Source organism: Ornithorhynchus anatinus, chromosome 4 (genome assembly GCF_004115215.2).
Source record: "Ornithorhynchus anatinus isolate Pmale09 chromosome 4, mOrnAna1.pri.v4, whole genome shotgun sequence".
In the NCBI taxonomy this organism is placed as follows: domain Eukaryota; kingdom Metazoa; phylum Chordata; class Mammalia; order Monotremata; family Ornithorhynchidae; genus Ornithorhynchus; species Ornithorhynchus anatinus.
The window spans coordinates 96,733,980-96,759,356 of NC_041731.1; positions in this window are offsets into that span (position 1 = coordinate 96,733,980).

Genomic DNA, 25,377 nt, shown 5'->3' on the forward strand with positions numbered 1-25,377 from the left:
TTAAGACTGTGAGCCCCACGTGGGACAACCTGATTCCCCTATGTCTACCCCAGCGCTTAGAACAGTGCTCGGCACATAGTAAGCGCTTAACAAATTCCAACATAAAGTATAATCTCCTAATGCCCCTTATGGGGATCTCAGGTCATCTTTACAATACTCCTTTTACCCTCCAAAGGTGCTTTCCACACTCTCCTGCCTCTGAAAAAGAAATAATGAAATTTCATCTGCACACCTAAACCTATCTTACCTTCAAACACACCTTCCTCTTCATATACATTTAGTGTAAATACAATACACAGAAGTTAGGGAGAGAAAAAATCCCCAAAGTGATGCGACCAAAATCTAGGCATCCTCACTGGCCAATGTTTTTATAAAATTCAGAATTCAAAACCTGCCTGGAGTAAATCAGTGATTGGCTTCTCCCCTTAAGGCCTGTCAACATGCACATTGGTCTAAGTGCTCTTAGTCTGGGGCCAAATTGAACTCTGCATTTAAAGATACTGGTTTACTTCATTGTGAAGGAGAGCATATCGGTATGACAGGACTTCAGTCTTCGAAGAGTTTTCTATCCTTGCCCATGCTGCTTTCCAGCATCTGAATTTCTGGGAAACATTTCCTGGATATTTTTTCCACTTTTCGACTTTCAGGAAGTCTGCCCCAACTACTTAGAACCAGTCCATTTGATTAATCAATGTGTTCATTGGGTGCTTTCTGTATACAGAGCACCATACTGAGTGCTTGGGAGAGTACACTAGAAAAAGCAAATGTGATTTCTACCCTCACTGAACATCTTCTACAATTGATCAGTGGTATTTGAGTGCTTATGGGTGCGTTGAAAATTATACTAAGCGCTTGGGAGAATTCAGTACAGCAGGGTAGACGTGTTCCCTCACCACCATAGGTTTAGGCTAGTGACCTACAACTTGGTGTTTGCTCTCGTGAAGTCGCACCTTTAGGAAAACGTGTGCTATAGTATTCCCCGTGTCCGGTGCCACCCAGCTGAACATAGCTGCTTCTTCGGACACTGTGACATGCTGTTTCCAAACAGTATCATCCTTTTGGATAAATATTCCCTAACAATTTTCTAGCCAAAATACAGAACTAAACACAATTTATGGCAGAGGCAATATGCCGTGTGTGTTGGGGTGGGGCGGTGGGGGACGCGGTGGTAAGGTGGTCAGTAAGGTCTAGAAGCTGCTATTGAAAGAAGTTGGAAATTCTGCAAACATCTACCTGCAAACTTAGAAATGTATAGTGAACAAGCGTTTTAATATCACCTCTGTGAAACTGTGGAAGCATTTATGTTTACTTCATCAGAGATTAGCAATTATAAAATTTGAGTTCCAAAAATACAAAAGAGGGGGCATAATTTAAGAGCAATATTGGAAATGTTATGCCATAACTGGCCCAGTTTCAAGCACCTGAACATGACCCCCTTAACAAAGGAATCTGTAGATGTAATTCTATACTCGCTTGTACCTGTATCCTCTAGACTGAAAGCTCAGAAGCAGCGTGGCTCAGTGGAAAGAGCCCGGGCTTGGGAGACAGAGATCATGGGTTCAAATCCCAGCTCTGCCACTTGCCAGCTGTGTGACTGTGGTCAAGTCACTTAACTTCTCTGTGCCTCAGTTACCTCATCTATCAAATGGGGATTAGGACTGTGAGTCTCACATGGGACAACCTGATTACCCTGTATCTACCCCAGCGCTGAGAACAGTGCTCTGCACATAGTAAGCGCTTAATACCAACATTATTATTATTATTGTGGTTAGGGAAGCAGCATGGCTTAGTAGAAAGAGCACAGGCCTGAGAGTCAGAGGACCTCGATTCTAATCCCGGCTCTGCCAATTGCTAGCTGTGTGACCTTGGCTAAGTCACTGAACTTCTCTGTGACTCAGCTCCCTCAACTATAAAATGGGAATTCAGAACATGCTCCTTTCCCACTTTAGACTGTGAGCCCCGTATGGGACAGAGACTGTGTCCAGCCTAATTGACCCCAGCGCTTAGAACAGTGTTTGACCCTCAGTAAGTGCTTAACAAGTACCATTAAACAAAGGAATGTGTCTTAGCAACACTGTTGTACTTTACCCTCCCAAGCACTTAGTAGAGTGCTCTATAAACAGTAAGCACTCAATAAATATGATTGACTGAGACCTTGGTCATATAAATTTGGGTTCACTTTATTCAAGCTAATAGAGAATTGAACAAAACAATAAATTCAGGAGGCAGAAGAGGTTGGGGGAATTCCCTACCCATATTTATAATCCATCATCATGGGTACTTATGGAGTGCTTACTATTTACTCTCCCAAACCCAGTAAGTACTCAAATACAATTGATTATGTGCAGAGCACTAAAGCAAGCATTTGGGAGAGTATGACATCTGGTTGACGTTCCCTGCCCATAAGCTTACAGGCTAGAGGGCAAGACGGACATTAATATAAATGATTTATAGTATATAATCCACTCTATCCCTCCTAGACCTCGTCTTCCAGATTGCATTCTGTACGAGATCACCTCTGTGGGAGGAAGTGACCAGTGTTCCACAAGGTTCTTGTGGACGGAGAACATGTACTCTCCCAGTGTTCTGCACACAGTAAGTGCTCCATAAATACCACTGATGGATTGATTGATTGCCCCTTAGGAGGGCCTGACCCCATAGCCAACCTGCTCCCAGTAATAATAATAATTGTGGTATTTGTTAAGCACTATGTGCCGGGCACTGTATTGTATTGTACACAGTCCCTGCCTCAAATGGGGCTCACGATCTTAATCCCCATTTTATAGATGAGGTAACTGAGGCACAGAGAAGTGAAGCTACTTACCCAGGCCACACAGCAGACAAGTGTCAGAACTGGGATTAGAATTTAAGCTCTCCCAGGCCTGTGCTCTACCCACTACACTATACTGCTTCCAAGTAGCGACTAAGGCGCTCCGATTCCAACCTCTGACCCTGAGGGCTTCCCCCTAACAAGGGGATCCGCACGGTAGTCAGATGCCACCTTCTTGCCAGCTCCCAGGCTCCCCTTATCATCAGTCAACTAGTACAGAGGACAGGGATTTCCTGGCAGGAAGAACTGAAGGGGGACACAATGGTGGCTATCAGTCGCAATCGGAAGATCAGGCCCACTCGCGGGTGTGTCGGCAAAGACGGGTCCATCAAGCTGTGCAAACTCAAACCTCCTGTTCCCAGGACTTTTCCTCTGTCAATCTTTGCTCCGGGGCTAACGGTTGTTTTTGTTTGTCTGTCCCTCTGGAAGCCCCAGCCCCCGGCCGCAATCCATTTGGCGTTTCAGATTGGGCTGATTGAGCCAGCTCCGACTGCAGCCGTTCAACAGCTTAAACCAGCAAGGTTTTGAATCGTCCCTCGGGCCGGGGCTCAGAGGGGAGAATGGTTTGATGAGGAGCGCCTCGGATTGACCCCTCTGAATGACTACTGGGGAAAGAGAGATTTCCCCAGTTTAGAATTGCTAACCTGTCTCCAGGCAGAAGCCAAACACTCCTCTCTGGCCTGGAACGCCCTCCCTCTTCATGTCCGGCAGACAGTTACTCTCCCCACTGTCGAGGTCTTACTGAAGACATATCTCCTCCCGGAGGCTTTCCCTTAAGCCCTCATTTTCTCTTTTCCCATTCCCTTCTGCATCACCCTGATTTTTCCCCCTTTACATGCTCCTCCCTCAGCCCCACAGCATTTATGAATGTGTCTGTAATTTATTTACATTAATGTCTGTCTCCATTTGGGACTCTGAGTTTGTTGTGGGCGGGGAATATGTCGGCTATATTGTGCTCTCCCAAACGCTTTGTACAGTGCTTTGCTTACAGTAAGTGTTCAGTGAATACCATTGATTAAAAGGGCTTTTCTTCCTCCTCTTCCCCTCTCTCCGTGACACCTATCAGGTTCAGTTGAAGAGAAGAGCATCAAGGCAGAGTGGAAAGAACACAGGCCAGGGAGTCAGAAGGACCAGGGTTCTAATCCCAGCTCCGCCACTTATCTTCTGTGGGACCTTGGGCAAGTCACTCGCTTCTCTGGGCCTCAATTACCTCACTTGTAAAGTGGGGATTAAGACGATGAGCCCGATGCGGGACACTGTGTTCAACCCAATTAGCCTGTATCTACCCCAGTGATGCCCGGAACATAATAAGCGTTTAACAAATACTATTAATAAATAAATAAAATAAACCACCGGGGAGTCAGGGGCTTGAAGTCTGACCGAGGTGGCAAGTGGAGCAAAGACAGCCTGTAGAGCATCTGCTGTTCTGGACATCCTTGGGGACGGCCCAAATGAAACCAGAAATGAGGGCCAAGTTAACACTACTGGCCAAAGCAGCTGCCTTCACATTTTCCTATAGCGAGAAGGTCCATCTAGCCACTCGGTCAGACCACGCAGATAATAATAACAATTATGGTACTTGTTAAGTGCTTACTATATGCAGAGCACTGTTCTAAGCGCTGGGGTAGATACCGGGTAATGAGGTTGGAACCAGCCCGTCTCATGCAGGAGCTCACGCTCTTAATCCCTATTTTACAGATGAGGGAACTGAGGCCCAGAGAAGTGAGAGACTTGCCCGAGGTCACTCAGCAGACATGGGGCAGAGCGGCGACTAAAACCCATGACTTTCTGACTCCCAGGCTCGTGCTTTATCTACTAAGCCATGCTGCTTTCAAAAAAATAATTAGGGTATTTGTTAAGCACTTATGTGCAAGGCACTGTATTCATTCATTTATTCAATCCTATTTGTTGCACACTTACTGTATGCAGAGCACTGTACTAAGTGCATGGGAAAGTACAATATAGTAACAAGGAGTGACAGTCCTTGTCCACATGTGCTCACAGTCTGGGGGGAGCGGGGACAGATATCAAATAAAGGATATCAGTTTAAATAAATAAAATAACAGATATATACATAAGTGCTGTGGGGCTGGGAGGTGGGGGAAGAGCAAAGGGAGCAAGTCAGGGCAATGCAGAAGGGAGTGACGGTTGAGGAAAAGGGGTCTTAGTCTGGGAAGCCCTCTTGGAGGAGTTGTGCCTTCAGTGAGAATACAAGCATATTGGGCTGGGCACAGTCCCTGCCCCGCATGGGCCTCACAGTTTTAATCCCCATTTAACAGATGAGGTAACTGAGGCACAGAGAAGTGAAGCTGTGGGCAAGTCACTTAACTTCTCTGTGCCTCAGTTCCCTCATCTGTAAAATGGGGATTAAGACTGTGAGCCCCACGTGGGACAACCTGATTCCCCTTTGTCTACCCCAGCGCTTAGAACAGTGCTCGGCACATAGTAAGCGCTTAACAAATACCAACATTATTATTATTATTAAGGCCACACAGCAGACAAGTGGTGGAGCTGGGATTAGAACCCAGGACCTTCTGACTCTCAAGCCTGTGCTGTCCATTAGGCCATACTGCAAGATATTAACCAGTGCCTAGTACAATGCTGGGACTCATAGTTAGTGCTTAACCAATACCAGAAATAGAGAAATACCAAATAGAGAAGCGGTGTGGCTCGGTGGAAAGAGCACGGGCTTGGGAGTCAGAGGACATGGGTTCTAATCCTGGCTCTGCCACTTGTCTGCTGGGTGACCTTGGATAAATTACTTAACTTCTCTATGCCTCAGTTACCTCATCTATAAAATGGGGATTAAGACTGTGAGACCCACATGGGACAACCTGATTACCTGGTATCTACCTCAGCACTTATTAGAACAGTGCTTGGCACATAGTAAGCACTTAAATATCATCATCATTATTATTATTATTATTATAAGTATTACTATTAGCCTGGAAGAGTTGAAATGGGTAGTTGGCTACATCATTTTTACTGCACATGTCCCTTATTCTCATTATGGGCAGCGAAAGTGTCTGCTAATTTCTCTTGTATTACAGTCACCCAAGAATTTAGAACTTCTCTGTGCCTCAGTTACCTCATCTGTAAAATGGGGATTAAGTCTGTGAGCCCCACGTGGGACAACCTGATTCCCTTGTGTCTACCCCAGCGCTTAGAACAGTGCTCTGCACATAGTAAGCGCTTAACAAATACCAACATTATTAACAGCACTCTTACAGAGCTCAATAAATATCATTGACTGATTATTCAAAATTGACTTTCCTGCTTAATCTGAAACAAGATAGCATTTGCTTGATAGGCACCTTTCCTTCCACTCCAAAGCAAGGCTTTTCCTGAGTCTGAGAGCCCTTTCTGAGGGCTTCAGAGACCCTTACCGGAGAAGGAACCTAGTGGGTTGACGCTGGAAGAAACTTTGGCCTTGTTAGGGGAGCTAATCAGTGGTGTTTATTATCTTCGTACTGTATACAGAAAGTCCAATCCAACAGAGGCAGCATGGCCTAATGGATGGAGCACGGGCCTGAGAGCCCTCCTAATCATGGTTCCACCACTTACTTGCCTGCTGTGTGATCTTGGACAAGACATTTAATTTATCTGTGCTTCAGATGCCTGATTTGTGAAATGGGGATTAAGACTATGAGCCCCATGTGCATGGACTGTGTCCAACCTGATTAGTTTATATCTACTCCCAGCTTTTAGGTCAATGCCTGGCATATAGTAAGCATTTAATAAATTCCATAAAAAAAAACCCCAGCACTGGTAAAAACATTTCCTGCCCCAAAGGAGCTTACCATCTAGAGGGGAAACAGACATTCATATAAATTACAGATGTGTATGTAAGTGCTAGGTTGGCTGGTCACCATCACAGACATTTACTGATAAAGAAATAGTTCAAAAATAGTTTGCATGTTCTCTTGGGTGTGAACTTCCAGAGCACAGTTATCAGCATAAAATGATTTCTCAGTGATTCACTGGCTTTTGATTCTGTACTCAGTCTGTCAAATTCAATCGTATTTATTGAACGCTTACTGTGTCCAGAACACTCTAGTAAGCACTTGGGAGGGAACTATTCATCAATAAACAGACACCTTCCCTGCCCACAATGTGTTTACAGTCTAGAGGATGAAGAGTGGGTGAGGTGAATATCAAGTGTACAACTGCATAGACAGAAAAGCAAGAGGGAGTCTTGGAAAAGAGGGTTTAATCGGGGAAGGCCTCTTGGAGGTGATGTGACGTAAATAAGGCTTTGTAGGTCGGGAGAGTGGTAATCTGGTGGATGTAGAGAGGGGAGGAAGATCCAGGCTGGGGGGGGATGTGGGTGGGGGTCTGTTTATTGTTGTATTATACTCTCCCAAATGCACTCTCCCAGTGCTCTGCACACAGTAAGGGCTCAATAAATACAAAACTGAAAGAACGAAAGGGGTCGTTGGTGCGATAAAATGAGTTTGGGACACAGTGAGTAAGTGGGTGCTGCAGGAGTGAAGTGTGCAGACTGGGCTGTAGTATGAATCCTACCATGGTTAGCCTCTCTGGATGAAGAGACATCCTCCATGACATCACAGACTCCAGCGACATCCTCCATGACATCACAGACTCCAGCCTCTCCCCTACTCCAATCTATATTTCATAATAATAATAATGGTGCTTATTTTGTGCTAAACACTGAGATTAATATAACACAAGCAGATCGGGCCCCAGTCCCTGTCCCTCAAGGAGTTCAAAGTCTAAGGGGGAGGGAGAATGGTCATTTTAATCCCCATTTCCCAGATGAAGAAACGGAAGCACAGAGATAATAATAATGATAGCATTTGTTAAGCGTTTACTATGTGCAAAGCACTGTTCTAAGCACTGGGAGGGATACAAGGTTATCAGGTTGTCCCACGTGGGGCTCACAGTCTTAATCCCCATTTTCCAGATGAGGTAACAGGCACAGAGAAGTTAAGTGACCTGCCCAAAGTCACACAGCTGACAAGAGGAGGAGCAGGGATTATTCATTCATTCATTCAATAGTATTTATTGAGCGCTTACTATGTGCAGAGCACTGTACTAAGCACTTGGAATGAACAAGTCGGCAACAGATAGAGACGGTCCCTGCCGTTTGACGGGCTCACGGTCTAATCGGGGGAGACGGACGGACGAGAACGATGGCAATGAATAGAGTCGAGGGGAAGAACATCTCGTAAAAACAATGGATTAGAACCCATGGCCTCTGACTCCCAAACCCGTGCTATTTCCACTGAGCCACACTGCTTCCCCTACGGCACATGACTTACCCAAGATCACAGAGCAAGTTTCTAGACACCCAGTCCTATGCTCTGTTCACTAGGTTACTCTGCACCCTACATGCTGCTTCATGGATTATACTTTAAGGCATCGCTCAACTTCAGTTAGCTTGTATCTACCCCAGTGCTTAGTACAGTGCCTGGCACGTAGTAAATGCTTAATATAATTAAAAACATCAATACGTTATAACAGAAATTCTACTAGAGAACAGCATGGCGTAGTGGATGGAGAGCGGGCCTGGGGTTCAGGAGGATCTGGCTTCTAATCCTGGCTCCGTCACTTCCTTGCTGAGTGACCTGGGGCAAGTCATTGCACTGTGTCTCAATTACCTCAATCGCATTTATTAAGCTTAGCTCAGGACACTGTACTAAGTGCTGGGGAGAGTACAACACAACATACACATTTCCAGCCCACAGTGAAAATGGGAGACTGCGAGTCCTAGGTAGGTCAGGGACCGTGTCCAACCCGATTTCCTTGAATTCGCCCCAGTGCTTAGCAAAGTGTGTGGCACATAGTATGAGCTTAACAAATACCACAGTTATTATCATTCTTACTATTAACAAATGCCATTAAAAAACCAAGCCTGCAGCTTAAAGCAACAGCACCACAGCTGCCATTCTGTGGAAGTATGCTGATTTCACCTGACTCTACAGTGTTTCTCCAGGGAAGATCCCTGCAACCCTATTTCCTCCAGAGCCTTCGCATTCCCCCTTCCCGATCCATGTGAAGTCTGGTGCGCTCTCCAAGCCATGCAACTCGGTGACGGGAGCCGAGGGAGTCTCAGCTCCAAAAACATAAAAGGTCAGACGTCAAAGTGACCCGTTCTAATATGGAGCTGAGGACGAGCCAGCCGGAAGCCAGACAGCCTGCTCTAAGACTGGACGACTGACTACCGTGGTGCTCGGAAGCTGGGCTTCCCAGAGGGCCACGGGAAGCAGCAACATTACTCTGCCCCAGTCCTGCTCTGTCATCCTGCTAACCTTCTCGTTGTACCTCAATCTCATCTAGCTCGCCGCCGACTTCTTGCCTACGTCCTGCCCCTGGCCCGGAACACCCTCCCTCCTCATATCCGATAGTCGGTGGCTCTTCGCACCTTCATAAGCCTTATTAAAAGGTGCATCTCCTCCAAGAGACCTTCTCTGACTAAGGCCTCCTTTCCTCTTCTTCCGATCCTTTCTGCGACGCCCTGACTTGCTCCCTTTATCCATCCCCCCTCCCAGGCCCACAGCACTTAGATACATATTTGTCACTTATTTATTCATATTACTATCTCCTCCTCTACACCGTAAGCTCGTTGTGGGTAAGGCATGTATCTGTTATATTGTTACAGTATATCCTCCCAAGTGCTTAGTACAGTGCTCCGCATACAGTCAGCCCTTGATAATAATGATAATTATGGTATTTGTTAAGTGCTTACTATATGCCAAGCACTGTTCTAAGCACTAGGGTAGATACAAGGAAATCAGGTTGCCCCACGTAGGGCTCACAGTCTTAATCCTCATTGTACAGATGAGGTAACTGAGGCACAGAGAAGTTAAGTGGCTTGCCCAAGGTAACAGCAGACAAGTGGCAGAGCCAGGATTAGAACCTGTGACCTCTGACTCTGGAACCCATGATCTTTCCCACTAGTGACTCACTGACATTAAGCAGAATGGCTTAGTGGAAAGAGCCTGGGCTTGGGAGTGAGAGCAGCGTGGCTCAGTGGAAAGAGCACGGGCTTTGGAGTCAGGGCTCATGAGTTCGAATCCCAGCTCTGCCACTTGTCGGCTGGGTGACTGTGGGCAAGTCACTTAACTTCTCTGTGCCTCAGTTCCCTCAGCTGTAAAATGGGGATTAAGACTGTGAGCCCCACGTGGGACAACCTGATTCCCCTATGTCTACCCCAGCGCTTAGAACAGTGCTCTGCACATAGTAAGCGCTTAACAAATACCAACATTATTATTATTTCTTGTCAGCTGTGTGACTTTGGACAAGTCACTTAACTTCTCTGTGCCTCAGTTACCTCATCTGTAAAACAGGGATGAAGACTGTGAGCTCCACTTGGGACAACCTCATTACCTTGTATCTACCGCAGCACTTAGAACAGGGCTTGGCTCATAGTAAGCGCTTAACAAATACCAACATTATTATTACCAAACCCCAGAAGCTTGGTTCAGTTTTCCAGCTTCTTGGGAATCTGCTCAGCCCCAAGTGGAGATGATTTCTCCCGGAAGAGAGGGTGCAGGAGGGAAGGACAGCATTACCTTTAGCCACGTACATCAGAGTCCTCATCTCAACACTATCTGATCCTGCCTGAAGAAGAGTTACTGCACCGGGACTACTGCTAGTCCAAGCTGGATTGGATTGGCTAGAGAGAAGATCTTGTTGAAACCCTTTGCAAGGGGGTATGAAATTGGGTTAGTGGGTGGGTGGGGCTAGGGAGAAACTCTCTTTAAGTTGTTTTTGCCAAGAACCTTTCCAACCCTTCTCCCCACACCACAGCCTGACCCTACAAATACGCCCTAGATGGGGTTGCTTGTTCCACAAAACACTAATTCATGCTGTTTCCAAGATAGATAACTTTGAAAAGTGGGCCTTCAAGCATTTAAAAAGTAAGCCTGGAACTGTCCTTTAAATCTTTATTTACTCTTGCCCTTTTGCCTTCCTCTGGGGATCGCAATACTCTCCAACCAAGCCTGAACTCCAAGACAGTCACCCTGTTTCTGATGGTTGCATATCTGGATGGACCATCCTCTGTTGCTAGGTCCCCATCAGTGCATTGTTTTTATTGTTGTTATATCATTTGGCCTTTGGTTTTACTGTGTCTGTAAAGCAGTTCTTCTATCCACCCTGTTTACGGTTCCGCTCACCACAGAGCAGCTATTTGGGTACACGGCTGTCATCCATTCTCCTCACATGTCTAGCCCAGGGAAGTGTGATGTGACGAGTGTTTCTTCAAAGCTGGTGGTCTGAATGAGTTCCAGGATCTTGCTGTTTGTGATCCAGTCTTGCCACTTGATACTAAGCATGGCATGTAGGCTGAACTGGACTGGCTCTAGAAAACTTATTGGGAGTTCCCTAAAGGATCATTTCGGTGGGGGGTGGGGGGGAGAGATGAGATAAGGAAGAAAGGTTGAGAAATCGAAATTCAATACTACTACTAATGGTAAAAATATTTGTTAAGCACTTACTATGTCAAGCACTTTACTACTACTGCTGATAATAATAATTGTGATATTTGTTAAGCACTTACCATGTGCCAGGCACTGTACTAAATGCTGGGGTAGATACAAGCAAATCAGGTGGGACATAGTCCTGTCCCACGTGGGGCTCACAGTCTCAATCCCCATTTTACAGATGAGAAAAATGAGGCCCAAAGAAGTCACGTGACTTGCTCAAGGTCACACAGTAGACAAGTGGCAGAGTCGGGATTAGAACCCACGCCCTTCTGACTCCCAGGCCCATGCTCTATCCACTACATCATGCTGCGTCTCTAAGGCAGATATAGGATAATCAGGTCGCACATGGAGCTCACAGTCTAAGTAGGAGGGAGAACAGGTAGTAAATTCCTATTTTGCCAATGAGGGAACTGAGACACAGAGAAGTTAAGTGACTTGACTGAGATCACACACGAAAGGTAAGTAGCAGAGTTGGGATTAGAACCCAGGTCCTCTGACTCTGAGGCCCACGTTCTTTCCTCTAGTAGAGCACGGGCTTGGGAGTCAGAAGGTCATGAAGTCCATCACTAGTCCGCTATGTGACCTTGGGCAAATCACTTCACTGGGCCTCAGTTTCCTCAACTGTAAAATGGGGATTGAGAGCGAGAGCCCCACGTGGGACAAGGACTTTGTCCAATCCGAATTGCTTGAATCTAAGCCAGTGCTTAGTACAGTGCCTGGCACATAGTAAGCACTTGAATGCCATTATTATTATTATGCCCTTTTGAGGATCTCCTTATTCAGGCTCCGTCACCTGACTTATACCTAATGGCCCTGGGCCAAGACAGGTCCTCCAGAATATTTCTAGCCCGGCAAAAACTGCAACTGACGGAACTGCTCTAGAAGTTCAATGTGCCACCTGTGCACATGTTCTACATCTCAAAAGGAAGTCGCGGTCAGTTCCGTTATTAATAATGTTGGTATTTAAGCACTTACTATGTGCAGAGCACTGTTCTAAGCGCTGGGGGAGATATAGGGTAATCAGGTTGTCCCATGTGGGGCTCACAGTCTTCATCCCCATTTTACAGATGAGGAAACTGAGGCACAGAGAAGTTAAGTGACTTGCCCATAGTCACACAGCTGACAGGTGGCGGAGCTGGGATATGAACCCATGACCTCTGACTCCCAAGCCGGGGCTCTTTCCACTGAGCCACAATTCTACTGACCTTCAGTCTGGTCTGAATCCTGATGCCATGTTGGTGCCACAATCTGCTACTCTCTTAAAAGACGTACTAGCATAGTATGGAGAGACAGCTCTCGGCTCTGTGTCGCCAAAGGAGATCTTCGATTGTCTAAAGAGTTTGCTAAATACAGGCTGGTCACCATCATAGCCCTTTGCAGATCAAGGAACAGTTCGAAACAATCTGCGTGTCCCTTTTGAGTTTCTATCCTCTAGAGCACAGTTATCAGCATAGAAGGATTTTTAATCTGAGTGATTCACTGCTTTTGATTCCCCTCGCAGTCTGTCCAATGAGAAGAATTCCCCAGAGGAGCAGAATCCGATTTTGATGCCTCTTTCCCAAATTCTTAGGGTTATATAATACTAACTTCTAGCTTGATAATATTTTTGCCTGATTCAGCACATAATCAATAAAAGAGGTGAGGGTCCTTTTCACTGAGTCAGATAAACTTATCTAATATTATTGCTATTACTGTTAATAACAAAAAGAAAGTTATTGTTACAATTTATTATAATTATAATAATTACCATTATTATTAATAATAAAGGGATTTAAGTCCCTACTATTTGTCAAGTACTGTCTGAAGCACTGGAGTTGATATAAACTAATCAGGTCAGAAGTGGTTCACAGTCTTAGGAGAAGGGAGAAAAGGGAGCATTTTACAGTTGAGGAAACAGACGCAGAGAAGTGATGGGACTTGCCCAAGACTGCACAGCAGACAAGTGATGGAGTCAGAATCAGAACCCAGGTCCTTACTCTTTACACTAGGCCACGCTGTTGACAGGAACACCTCTAAATCTGCCTTATCCTCTCCATCCAAAATGTTAGCACGTTAATCCAAGCACTTATCCTATCCCGCCTTGATTAGTGTATCAGCCTCCTTGCTGACCTTCCTGCCTCCTCTCTCTCCCCACTCCAGTCCATACTTCACTCTGCTGCTCGGATCATTTTTCTACAGAACTGTGCAGTCCATGTTTCCCCACTCCTCAAGAACCACCAGTGGTTGCCCATCGGCCTCTGCATCAAACAGAAACTCCTTTAACTTTAATTTAAATTAAATTAGCTTTAGAGCAATCACCTTGCCCCCTCCTACCTCACCTGGCTACTCCTACAATCCTGCCCATATACTTTGCTCCTCTAATGCCAACCTTCTTACTGCACCTAGATCTCATCTGTCTCACCGTTTAGTATAGTGCTCCGCATACAGTAAGTGCTCAATAAATATAATGGACTCACTGAACATTGTAGGCATCAGAAGTGCTCAAGCCTCAGAGTCAGGTTTTGATATGTGTGGGAAAGAGGGAGTTTATCACGGGTTTTCTGTGGTCCACATCAAGTTAATGGACACCACCGCAGTGAAAAACCATGCCCTTACTTGTTTTGATGTCTGTCTCCCCACTTCTAGACTGTAAGCCCGTTGTGGATAGAGATTGTCTCTCTTTATTGCTGAAGTGTACTTTCCAAGGGCTTAGTACAGTGCTCTGCACTGCTCTGCTCGTCAAACTAACTCTCTTCCCCTCTTCAAAGCCCTACTGAGAGCTCACCTCCTCCAGGAGGCCTTCCCAGACTGAGCCCCCCTTTCCCTCTGCTCCTCCTCCCCTCCTCATTCCCCCCTCCCACTCTCTGCTCTTCCCCTTTACCCTCCCCTCATCACTGTGCATATTTGTATATATTTATTACCCTGTTTATTTTGTTAATGACGTGTATATCTCTATGATTCTATTTATCTTGATGATGTTTTGTTCTGTTTTGCTTTCCTGTTTGTCTCCCCTGTTTAGACTGTGAACCCGTTACTGGGCAGGGATTGTCTCTATTGCCGAATTGGAAATCCCAAGCGCTTAGTACAGTGCTCTGCACATACCAAGTGCTCAATAAATACTATTGAATGAATGAAATAAGATTGAATGAATGAAAGGAAAGGAGTGAATAGCGTCTAGTGCTGAGCCCTTGTTATGTTGCCTCAAACATTAGGTGGTTAAAAATTCCAGCCTAGATGAGAAAATGAAACAGATGGCGCTGGCACCAAACGTCTCTTTCTGGGACTCCTGGGTGTTCAAATCATCACGGGGGTGACTCATTTATGACTGAAAGCACAAGGAGAGGTGGTCACAGACCCAGAGGAAGAGAACCAGCTAGGAGAGATCCATGCCAAGAGAAAAATTGAGCTCTTCCTCACGTACAATATAAGAGTAGAGCAACTCTTCCTTTGAGTAAGTCCTAACATATCACAGGGAGGTTCTTCCCTGTCTTTTCCATCTGCAATACACACTGTCATTTAACAGATGAAGAGGAGTAAACCTAGAGGAGCTTCTGAGCCAAACAGTCCGATTACTCAACACCAAGCCCTTGAGTAAGGCGGCAATTTCTTGGTGCCTATGGGTGAAACACTTCTGTCTCAGATTATGGCAAATGTTGACATCAACAGTATTTATTCATCAAGGCCTACTGTAACTCATTGTAATGGAACTTCCTGTAGCTCCTGATGTCATTACGCACAATATTTTGTTCCAGGTATTGGCTCTTACAAAAGCCCATCATTACATCTGGGAAGGCTCCTGATGTGATGGAGGATGATTTCTCGCTTTCACTAGAAAGTAGTTTGGAAAAAGGTTATGGGGAAGACATGAAGGGAAATCAGTAGTATCTTGATACTTTGATCAAAGAGCTCATGTCTACAGAGGGGCAAATTTATAATATGATTTCCTGAACTGCCTTGTCCTTCTGAAGGTGGTCTAAGAGCTGCTTCTGACATTTCATGTAGCTAAGGAGATCTCACTCGTTTGTTGATAACTGTGATATTTATTAAGCACTTACTGTGTGTCAAGCACTGCACTGAACACTGGAGTGGGTTCGGTACAATCAGATCATAGTCCCTATCCCACATGGGGCTCATGCTCTAAGAGGGAGGGGGAAAGATATTGAATCCCCAATTTACGAGGGAAGAAAATGAGGCGTGGAAAAATCAAGTGATTTGCCCAAGGCCACACAGCAGGCAAGTGGTAGAACTGGGATTAAAAATCAGGCCTCCTGACTCCAGTGCTCTTATTCTTTCCACTTGGCCACACCGTCTATGGGGCTTATGAAGGCGGAAAGGTGAAGGTCCCTTGCTGGAGTCAGGACCCCAAAGAAACCTGAAAATGGTGCTTAAAAGTATCCAACACCATAAGGTTTTAGCCAGTTGGGAAATCAATCAGTAGTATTTATTGAGGTCTTTTTGGGTACTAGGCTCCCCTCTAGACTGTTCGCTCGCTATGGGCAGGGAACGTGTCTACCAAGTATGTTATATTGTACCTTCCCAAGCACTTAGTACAGTGCGTTGCACACAGTAGATGCAGAATATGATTGATTGCTAATTCTGTTGTAATAATGATAATAATTAATAATAATAATGGTAGTTATTAAGCGCTTACTGTGTGCCAAGCAGTTTTAAGCACTCAGGTAGATACAAGGTTGATGGGGTTAGATCCAATCTCTGTCCCACATGGGGGGTCACATTCTTAATCCCCATTTTACAGATGAGGTAACTGAGGCACAGAGAAGTTAAGTGACTTAGCCAAGTTCACACAGCAGACATGTGGCGGACCTGGGATTGGACTATCCCAAGCACTTCCTACAGTGCTCTGCACCTAGTAAGCACTCAAATACCATGGATCCATTGGAAGACTACAATAAAGTTCGTAGACATGAACCCTGCTCCCAAATTGCTTAAAATCTAGCAGGGGAGACAGACACAGATATAGGAAGATAAAGAGAATAGGATGGTGGAAAAATGGATGACCAAGTCTTAAATAGTAGAGTACAGAGGTGGATGTGAGTTTATATTTGAAAAAAAGACCAATGTCCTCAACTTCCTCACCCAAAGCAATACCCTGGTCTGCCCGAGATAGCAAGCTCATCCAGACAGATTTTACAGGAAAGCAAGGAAACAGGGGCAACATGAAGAGGAGTAGAAGTAACTGCATTTTTTGAGTGTCCACTAGGTACAGTGTACTGTACTTGGGAAGTACAGAATAATGACAAAACACCTTCTCTGCCCAACATCCCTTTACTCTGGGCCTGGTACAAAGTAATAATAATAATAATACTGTTGGTATTTGTTAAGTGTTTACTATGGGCAGAGCACTGTTCTAAGTGCTGGGGTAGATACAGGGTAATCAGCTTGTCCTACGTGGGGCTCACAGTCTTAATCCCCATTTTACAGATGAGGTAACTGAGGCACACAGAAGTGAAGTGACTCTCCCACAGTCACACAGCTGACAAGTGGCAGAGCCAGGATTCGAAGCAAGTAGTAGCAAGCCTACAAGGAAAAGAGGCTTGTCACACACTTACTGTGGGCAGGGAACATGTCTAACAAACTCTGTCTCATTTCACTCTCTCAAGCACTCAGTACAGTGCTCTGCACACAACGCCATAAGTATGATTGACTCCTATGGGCCAGGAGGGTGAGGAAGCAGAGACAGTGTGCGATCGATCACTCGGAGGCCTTCCCAGACTGAACCCTCCCTTTCCCTCTGCTCTACCCTCTTCCCCTCCCCATAGAACTTGTGTATATTTGTACATATTTATTCCTCTGTTTTATTAATGATGTGCATTAATTTATGGTTCTCTGAATCTATGTTGATGGTAGTGATGCCTGTCTACTTGTTTTGTTTTGTTGTCTGTCTCCCCCTTCTAGACTGTGAGCCCGTTGTTGGGTAGGGATTGTCTCTATAGGTTGCCAAATTGTACTTTCCAAGCACTTAGTAATAATAATAATAATGATGATGCTTACAATGCAAAGCACTGTTCTAAGCGCTGGGGAGGATATAAGGAGATCAGGTTGTCCCACGTGGGGCTCACAGTCTTAATCCCCATTTTACAGATGAGGGAACTGAGGCACAGAGAAGTTAAGTGACTCGCCCAAAGTCACACAGCTGACAAGTGGCGGAACCAGGATTTGAATCCACGACCTCTGACTCCCTAGCCCATGCTCTTTCCACTGAGCCAAACTGCTTCTCTGTGTTCCGCACACAGTAAGCGCTCAATAAATATGATTGAATGAATGAATTTACTGAGCACTCACCATGTGCAGAGCGGTGTACTAAGCGCATAAGAGAGTACAATTTAGCAGAGTAGGTAGATACGTTCCCTGCCCACAACAAGCTTACAGTCTAGAGGGGCAGACAGACATTAACATAAATCACAGATACAATAAATTATGGGTATAATGAATTATTAATTGTTCCTTCTCATCTTTTAGAATATCAGAGATTGAGACTGTGGTCGTGGCTCCTCTGGCCCCAATAGCCTATCCTTGTTCCATTCTTTGCTACCCTTTTCTTATATTGTTTGGTGTTTTCTTTCCACTGGATTGCAGGATCCTTGAAGGCAGAGATCAGAGCTACCAATTCTTTTTGTCTTTACTGGCATTTATTAAGCACTTACTGGATGCCAGCTACCATATAAAGCACAGGGATAGATACAAGCTAATCAGGTTGGACACAGACCTTGTCCCACATGGGGTTCACAGTATTAATTCCCATTTTACAGATGAGGCAACTGAGGCACAGTTAAGTGACTTGTCCAAGGTCATACAGCTGTCAAGTGGTGGAGGTAGGATTAGAACCCAGGTCCTTCCGAATCCCAGGACCATGCTCTATCCACTAGATAATACTGCTTCTCCCAATACAACTCTACTGTATTATCTGCTCCCAAGCTTTGAGCACAGTAAATGCTCAATAAACACCAGTGCTTGATTATTGCCTCTCATTCTTTATGAGTCTGTCACCCGTTCACTCTCTCTTTCTCCCTTTATCCTTTAGGCCCTTAGGAGACCAGGATCTAAGTTTAGTTGTCACCTGGACACTCCCTTGCATAGAAAAATCCATCACTGGTATTTATTGACTTTTTACTCTGTGAAGAACACTATAAGCGCTTGGGAAAATACAATAGATAAATAGGGTCACTGAAGCCTGGCCTCAGTGAATTTACACTCTAGAGGAAAATAACTTTAATATTTGCTAAGTACTTACTGTGTGTTAGATGCAATATCATTAGATCAAGCACTAGTCTCTGTCCCTTAGGTATTCAACCTCTATTTTATAGATGAGGAAAGTGAGGCAAAGAGAAATCAGGGAACTTGCCCAAGGTCACACAGCAGACAAGTGGTAGAGGCGGGATTAGAACGCAAATCCTCTGACTCCCAGCTCCATGCTTTTTCAACTAAACCATTCTGTTTCCCCACTGGTGATTAGTGGAAGGTTATCACCCAGCTGAAAATGCCAAGATTTATTGGTTAGCATATGGAGAGCACTCTCAGACTAAATTGATGAGCAGGATATGTGATTAATACTCTAAAGAGGATGATATGGTTGTCACAATTTCCATATTGCATGATAAGATTTTACAGTTTAGATTTTCATTACTAGTTTGAAGAGGAATTTTTTTTACAGTCATCTAAATGTATGATGATATAATTTGCTGAGAATTGGGAAATCCTACATATATTTGTCCCAGATTTGTAGAGGCAGTTCTCTGTTAGAGTTTCTTTTGCTAAGTTTTTGACCACAGAATTAAAGAAGTCATTATTCTAAAAGTGTTTGGGGGTGAAGGTGGGGAGGGAAGAGAGGAGGGAGGTTGTAAATGTGTATACTTCAGAATCATTCTGTTATACTGTCTTTGGAGCTATCTAACCAAAGTGCCACAAACTGGAGTTAAATGTCCTCTCTTACCACATTTATCACACTCAACTTCCATCTCCTTCCTCTCCAACCACATTTATCACACTCAACCTCCAGAAAGTATCCAGTTGTCTTACAAATGCAAATAAGATCTTAAATCAAATATAATATGCTGCATACAACCAGAGTCCCAAATAAATGACAGGTAGGCCTCCCTTAGCCATGTTAAGCAGTAAAATACAGTTGTAAACAACTGCCTTATTTTCTCAGAAGTCATTAACATCCAGGGATAAAACATTTTCCCTCCCATAAACCGTTAGCTTGAAGCAAATCCTGTGAGAGAGATAGTATCCTGATGGGAAGCGCCCAAGAACTGGAAATGTTGCAGCCTTAAAACAATCTCATCTTGAAATGCTGTTCTCAGGATTTTCCTTAATTCTAGCTGTTGTTTCTTTTGGATGTGGCTAGTTGTTTGCCTAAGTATGTGAGGTCACCTAATTGGGCGTAGAGAGGAAAATGAAAGTTATAAAGTTATAAAAAGGAAACAGCAATTCCTTTTGCCATAACGTAATTTTCAGCTTCAGGTCCCTTAAGGTTAAAACAAGTCACTTGTGTTAGTTGGGCAAACAATCTTTAATATAGCATTCAACTATCCACTAAATTAACAAAACTTTTGGAAGAATGTTCATCAGTGATGAAATGAACAAGAAAATTTCTGTTTTTATAGATTGACAGATTCTGACTCAGGAGTCAAATTGTTTAAGAACGTTTCAGTGAAGAATAAGGGATAAGGATACTGCAGACAATTCTTACCTGGAAAAAAATACTTAAAGGATTTCACATTGCAGATTAAGTTGGATAAGGGGAAAGATGCGGCAACCCATCTGATTTCGAGAAAGATCATTAAACCTCTGCCTCAACAAGCTGTTCCCTGTGATCATTTTGTTTGTAACTGCCTGCAGAGTTAGTGGAGACCAGTTTCCTTGAACAAACAAGAGAATGGAAAGAATCCTCTGGGGTCATATCTTGCAGTGAGGGAAAAGGACAGCTATTTTGCTCACATGTCTGGTTAATCAGCTCAGCCTTCAAATTGGCATTTGCGTGTGGAGACCAAAACATACAGTGTTCTAACTTCATTCATTTGTAATAAATTATTACTCTATTTTGTTAATGATGTTTATATATCTATGATTCTATTTATCTTGATGATATTGATGCCAGACTACTTGCTTTGTTTTGTTCTGCTTTGTTTTGTCTGACTCCCCCATTTAGACTGTGAGCTCGTTGTTGGGCAGGGATTGGCTCTATCTGTTGCTTAATTGTATATTCCAAGAGCTTAGTACAGTGCTCTACACATAGGGAGCACTCAAAAAATACAATTGAATGAATTATTGAGCACTTACTGGGGGCAGAACATTTTACTAAACACTTGGGAGAGTAAAACCTGCTGTACTACTGCTGTTACGTGGATGACACAAAATACCTCCCCTCTGTGTCTGGGAAGAGATTTGCTAATGAGTCTTCGAGTCTGTACTTTGTCTTCCTTTTACTTCACCCGTCTAAAGTTAGCTTGACCTCTTTTCCATGAACATTGATTAACCATCCACAGAAAACCTCTGACGTGCTTCTTAAACCAACACTCTGAGTTTGGAGTTCTAAGACAGGACTTTGAATCTTTCAGTTTCAGTTAAGTTAATGTGTTTCCCTCAAAGAACAATGCATTCTTTGCTGATTGACCAAGAGAGCCTTGAAGTAAAGTGTTAACTGAGAAAATCATGACTTACCTTACTGTCCATCCTGAGTGGAAGAAGGTGGATATGGGAAGATCTGGTGAAGTGACCATTTTTCACCTTTTGCCGGATTACAGATTTGTGACACAAAGAGATCACAAAGGCCAGTTTTAATGCTTGCAGATCCCAAAGCATTCAACAGCTGGGCATCATGTCTTCTTGGGGAAAAAAAGCTAACCTAAGGAAAGGAAAAAACCACTTTGGATTTCCCTGACTTGGAGAGTCATCCTGTAAAGCTTTCCAAGTGTAGAATCTGGTTGAAGGAATTCCTTTCTTCATTCCTTTCCTGTTCTGACCTCTTGCTGTTAGGTCTGCAGGTGTTACTCATTGCAACATTCAGTCATTCATTGCTCCCACCTGCTGCTTTTCAATTAGTAAGAAATCTGGGCCAACCCAGCTCTGGACCGGAAGCTCTACAAGTTTACCCTGATTTTATTTTTTCAATTGCACACAATTGAATGGATGAAAACATCTCTTATATTGTTGCTTTGGGCTTTTCCAGTTACAGATCTCTTTGTTGCTGGTTCCCATAATGAAATACAGCAGAGAAACTAGTTCATCCATGGGGTTACATAAAGCATGGCCCAAATCGGTTTTCCAGTGGCTTCAAACAAAAGTCTCACCATAAGCAGTTTTGTATCCTGTGGGGACTGTTTGTATCTGTATCTGTTCCTGGGATACATCTCCAGCAAGAGGAAAAGTATGACATAATTAATCTCTGTCCCTTAATTGAAAGGGCAGGGTTTAAAATGGTGTCTCAGTTTCATGATTATAAATCTCATAGAATGACTTACTGAGTCATTCATTTGCATTTAATGAGCTCTTCCTATGTGCAGAGCACTGTACTAAGTACTTGGGAAAGTGCACTATAACAGTAAGCAGTCACATTTCCTACCCCCAGCGGACTTACAGTCTAGTGGGGGGGAGACAGACATCAATACATATAAACAAAATTTGAGATGGGTGCATAACATCTGTGGGGCTGGGAGGGGGGATGAGCAAAGAGAGCAAATCAGGTAAGGCAGAAGGGAGTGGGAGATGAGGAAAAATGGGGCTTAGCCTGGGAAGAATTATTGGAGGAGATGGGCCTTCGATAAGGCTTCGAAGGGGGGGTGGAGAGTAATTGCCTGACAGATATGAGGAGGGAGGGCATTCCAGGCCAGAGGCAGGACTTGGGCTAGGGATCATCGGCGAGATAGGCGAGATGGAGGCACAGTGAGACGGTTAGCCCTAGAGGAGTGAAGTGTCGTGGGCCGAGTTGTAGAAGGCGAGTAGCGAGGTGAGATGAAGAGGGCGGAGTGCTTTAAAGCCAATGGTGAGGAGTTTTTCTTTGATGGGGAGGTAGATGGGAAACCACTGGAGGTTTTTGAGGAGCGGGGTGACATACCCTGAACGTATTAGTAGAAAAATAATACAGGCAGCAGAGTGAAATATGGACTGGAGTAGGGAGAGAAAGGAGGCTAGGAGGTCAGCAAGGAGGCTGATGCAGTAAACTGGGCGGGATAGAAGGAGTGACTGTAATAACGTGGTTGCAATTTGGATGGAGAGGAAAGGGTGGATTTTAGCCATGTTGTGCATTTGTGTGTGAGAGAGAAGAGATTTCTAACTTCATGTGAGTGCACTCATATGATTTCAAGTGGAAGTATTTCTGAGGACTGGCTCTAACTGCCTGCCCCCTCCCCTTCTATACTGTAAACTTGTGGGCCGGGACTGTATCTGTTTATCACTGAATTGTGCTCTCCCAAGTGATTAGTACAGGGCTCTGCACCCAATAAGCACTCCCCCATTCTCGCCTATCCCACCGTCGACCTCTGGGCCACATCCTCCTGCTGTCCTGGAACGCCCTCCCTCCTCACCTCCACCAAACTAATTCTCTTCCCCTCTTCAAAGCCCTACTTAGAGCTCAACTCCTCCAAGAGGCCTTCCTAAATTGAGCTTCCCCCTTTCCCTCTGCTCCCTCTGCTGCCCCTCTACTCCCCCTTCACCTCCCCTCAGCTAAGCCCCCTTCTCCCCCACTTTCCCTCTGCTCCTCCCCCTCTCCTTTCCCCTCCCCTCAACACTGTGCTTGTCCGCTCAATTGTATATATATTTTTTATTACCCTATTTATTTTGTTAATGAGATGTACATCACCTTGATTATATTTATTGCTATTGTTTTTGTCTGTCTCTCCCGATTAGACTGTGAGCCCCTCAGTCGGCAGGGACTGTCTCTATCTGTTGCCGATTTGTCCATCTAAGCGCTTAGTACAGTGCTCTGCACATAGTAAGTGCTCAATAAATACTATTCAATGAATGAATGAATGAATAAGCAGTAAATACGATCTACTTACCGGTGAAGAGATCCCTCCCTCATCCCACACCCTACATCCTGGGGGACTACAAATCATCTGTAACAAACCTGATTATCCTGTATCTACCCCAGAGCTTAGAAGAGTGCTCTGCACATAGTAAGCGCTTAACAAATACTAACATTATTATCAATAGCTCTCCCACAGACCCATGAGGTAGAGAAAAACAAACGGCATCATCCCCTTTTAACAGATAATGGGATCCCACCAACACAAAATTCGTGTTTCGGAAATGGCACTATTAAGCATCCATCTTCACCTTATCCTGGCTCTTTGCCCTTTTCTAGTCCCCTAATGAATTAATAATAATTTAATCATACTTAGCCATAGCCACACAGTACTGGAGGTAGTCAACTGAGTATCAGTGGTTGAATCTAGAACAAAAGCCTAAGTGATCACTGTACAAGTCCTTGAGGACTGGAACTGTGTGTTTTCCTTCTGATGTTCTCTCCTGAGTGCTTAGTTCAGTGCTCTGCAGCGTGGCTTAGTGGAAAGAGCACAGGCTTAGGAGTCAGAGGACGTGGCGTGGTACTCCACACCAGTACCAAAAGAACTGAATCTTGTTCATTTATGTTCATCCTCTGAGAGAAAGAAAACATTCTGGAGAATATCACCAGTATGATTTATCTTGTACCTACCCTAGTGCTTAGCACATAGTCTATGGCATCTAATCCTGGTTCTGTCACTTGCCTGCTGTGGGACCTTTGGCTTCAGTTTCCTCATCTGTGAAATGGGTCTTCAATACCTCTTCTCTCTCTTAGATGAGAGATAGGAAATGTGTCCAATCTGATTATCTTACAGTGCTTCGCACATGGTAAGCGCTTAAGTTACTATAAATGCTAAATAAATTCAGGGCAATAACTGACTGCAAATAAATTAAACTCCCCTTGTTGTTTGGGTCTGATCTTCCTGATTAATACTGTCGAAACTTGGAAGCCCAGACCGGTGGAAATTTTCTCCTTGGTACAGCAGAGGAGGCTTCAGTTTGAATTTGAGAAAAAGTGGACATTTTACCCTTGTTTGTCAGTAAATTGGCCTGAATCCAAAATGACCCTTATTTGTAAGTTATATGAGCATCTGTCTCCACCACCAGATCATAAGTTCCTTGGATATAGTGATTGTGTCTAATAGCTCTAGTATATTCTCCCACACGCTTAGTACAGTGTTCTACACAGGCGAAATGCTCAATAAATAAGCTTCTCAGCTCCTTATGGGTAGTGAATGTGTCTGCTAATTCTGCTGTATTATACTCTCCCAAATGCTTAGTACAGTGTTCTGCACACAGTAAACCCTGAATAAATGCCATCGATTAATAAATGCTATATATTGACTGATTGATCATATTAACCTTCATCTGCCTTCAGTGGCCACCAGGGAAGCAGCAGGGCCCAGTGGATAGAGCACAAGCCTGGGAGTCGGGAGGATCTGGGTTCTAATTGCACTTCCACCACTTGTCTGCTGTGTGACCATGGGCAAGTCATTTCACTTCTCTGTACCTCTTACCTCATCTATAAAATGGGTATTAAGTCTTTGAGCTCCTTGAGGGACAGGAACTGTATCCAACATGATTGTCTTGTACTTACCCCAGCACTTAGAACAGTGCTTGATGTGCTTAACAAATACCCTCATCGTCATTATTATTATGATCCAGCTAATGAAAAGATGCTTTGAGGAGAGAAACTTTGGCCCCTTCATTTATTGGTGGTGGAGAATCAAGAATAAGAACATTGTTCTTTCATTCATTCAATTGCATTTGTTGAGTGCTTACTGTGTGAAGAGCACTGTACTAAGCACTTGGGAGAGTACAATACATTGCTCTGGCCCCAACCACCACCTCCCCTGTCCTAGAAACCTCATTCCCACCTCAATCCCTCCCTGCCTCTTCTCCCCAATCAATCGGATTGAGTGCTTACCGTGTGCAGATCTCTACACTACGTGCCTGGGGGAGTACAAAAGAACAGATTTGCTAGACGTCATCCCTGCCTTCAAGGATCTTACAATATAGAAGAAAAACTCAGTGGCTCCCTGAGTTCTTCTTGACCTCTCATTCATTCAGTTCATTCAATCACATTTATTGAGC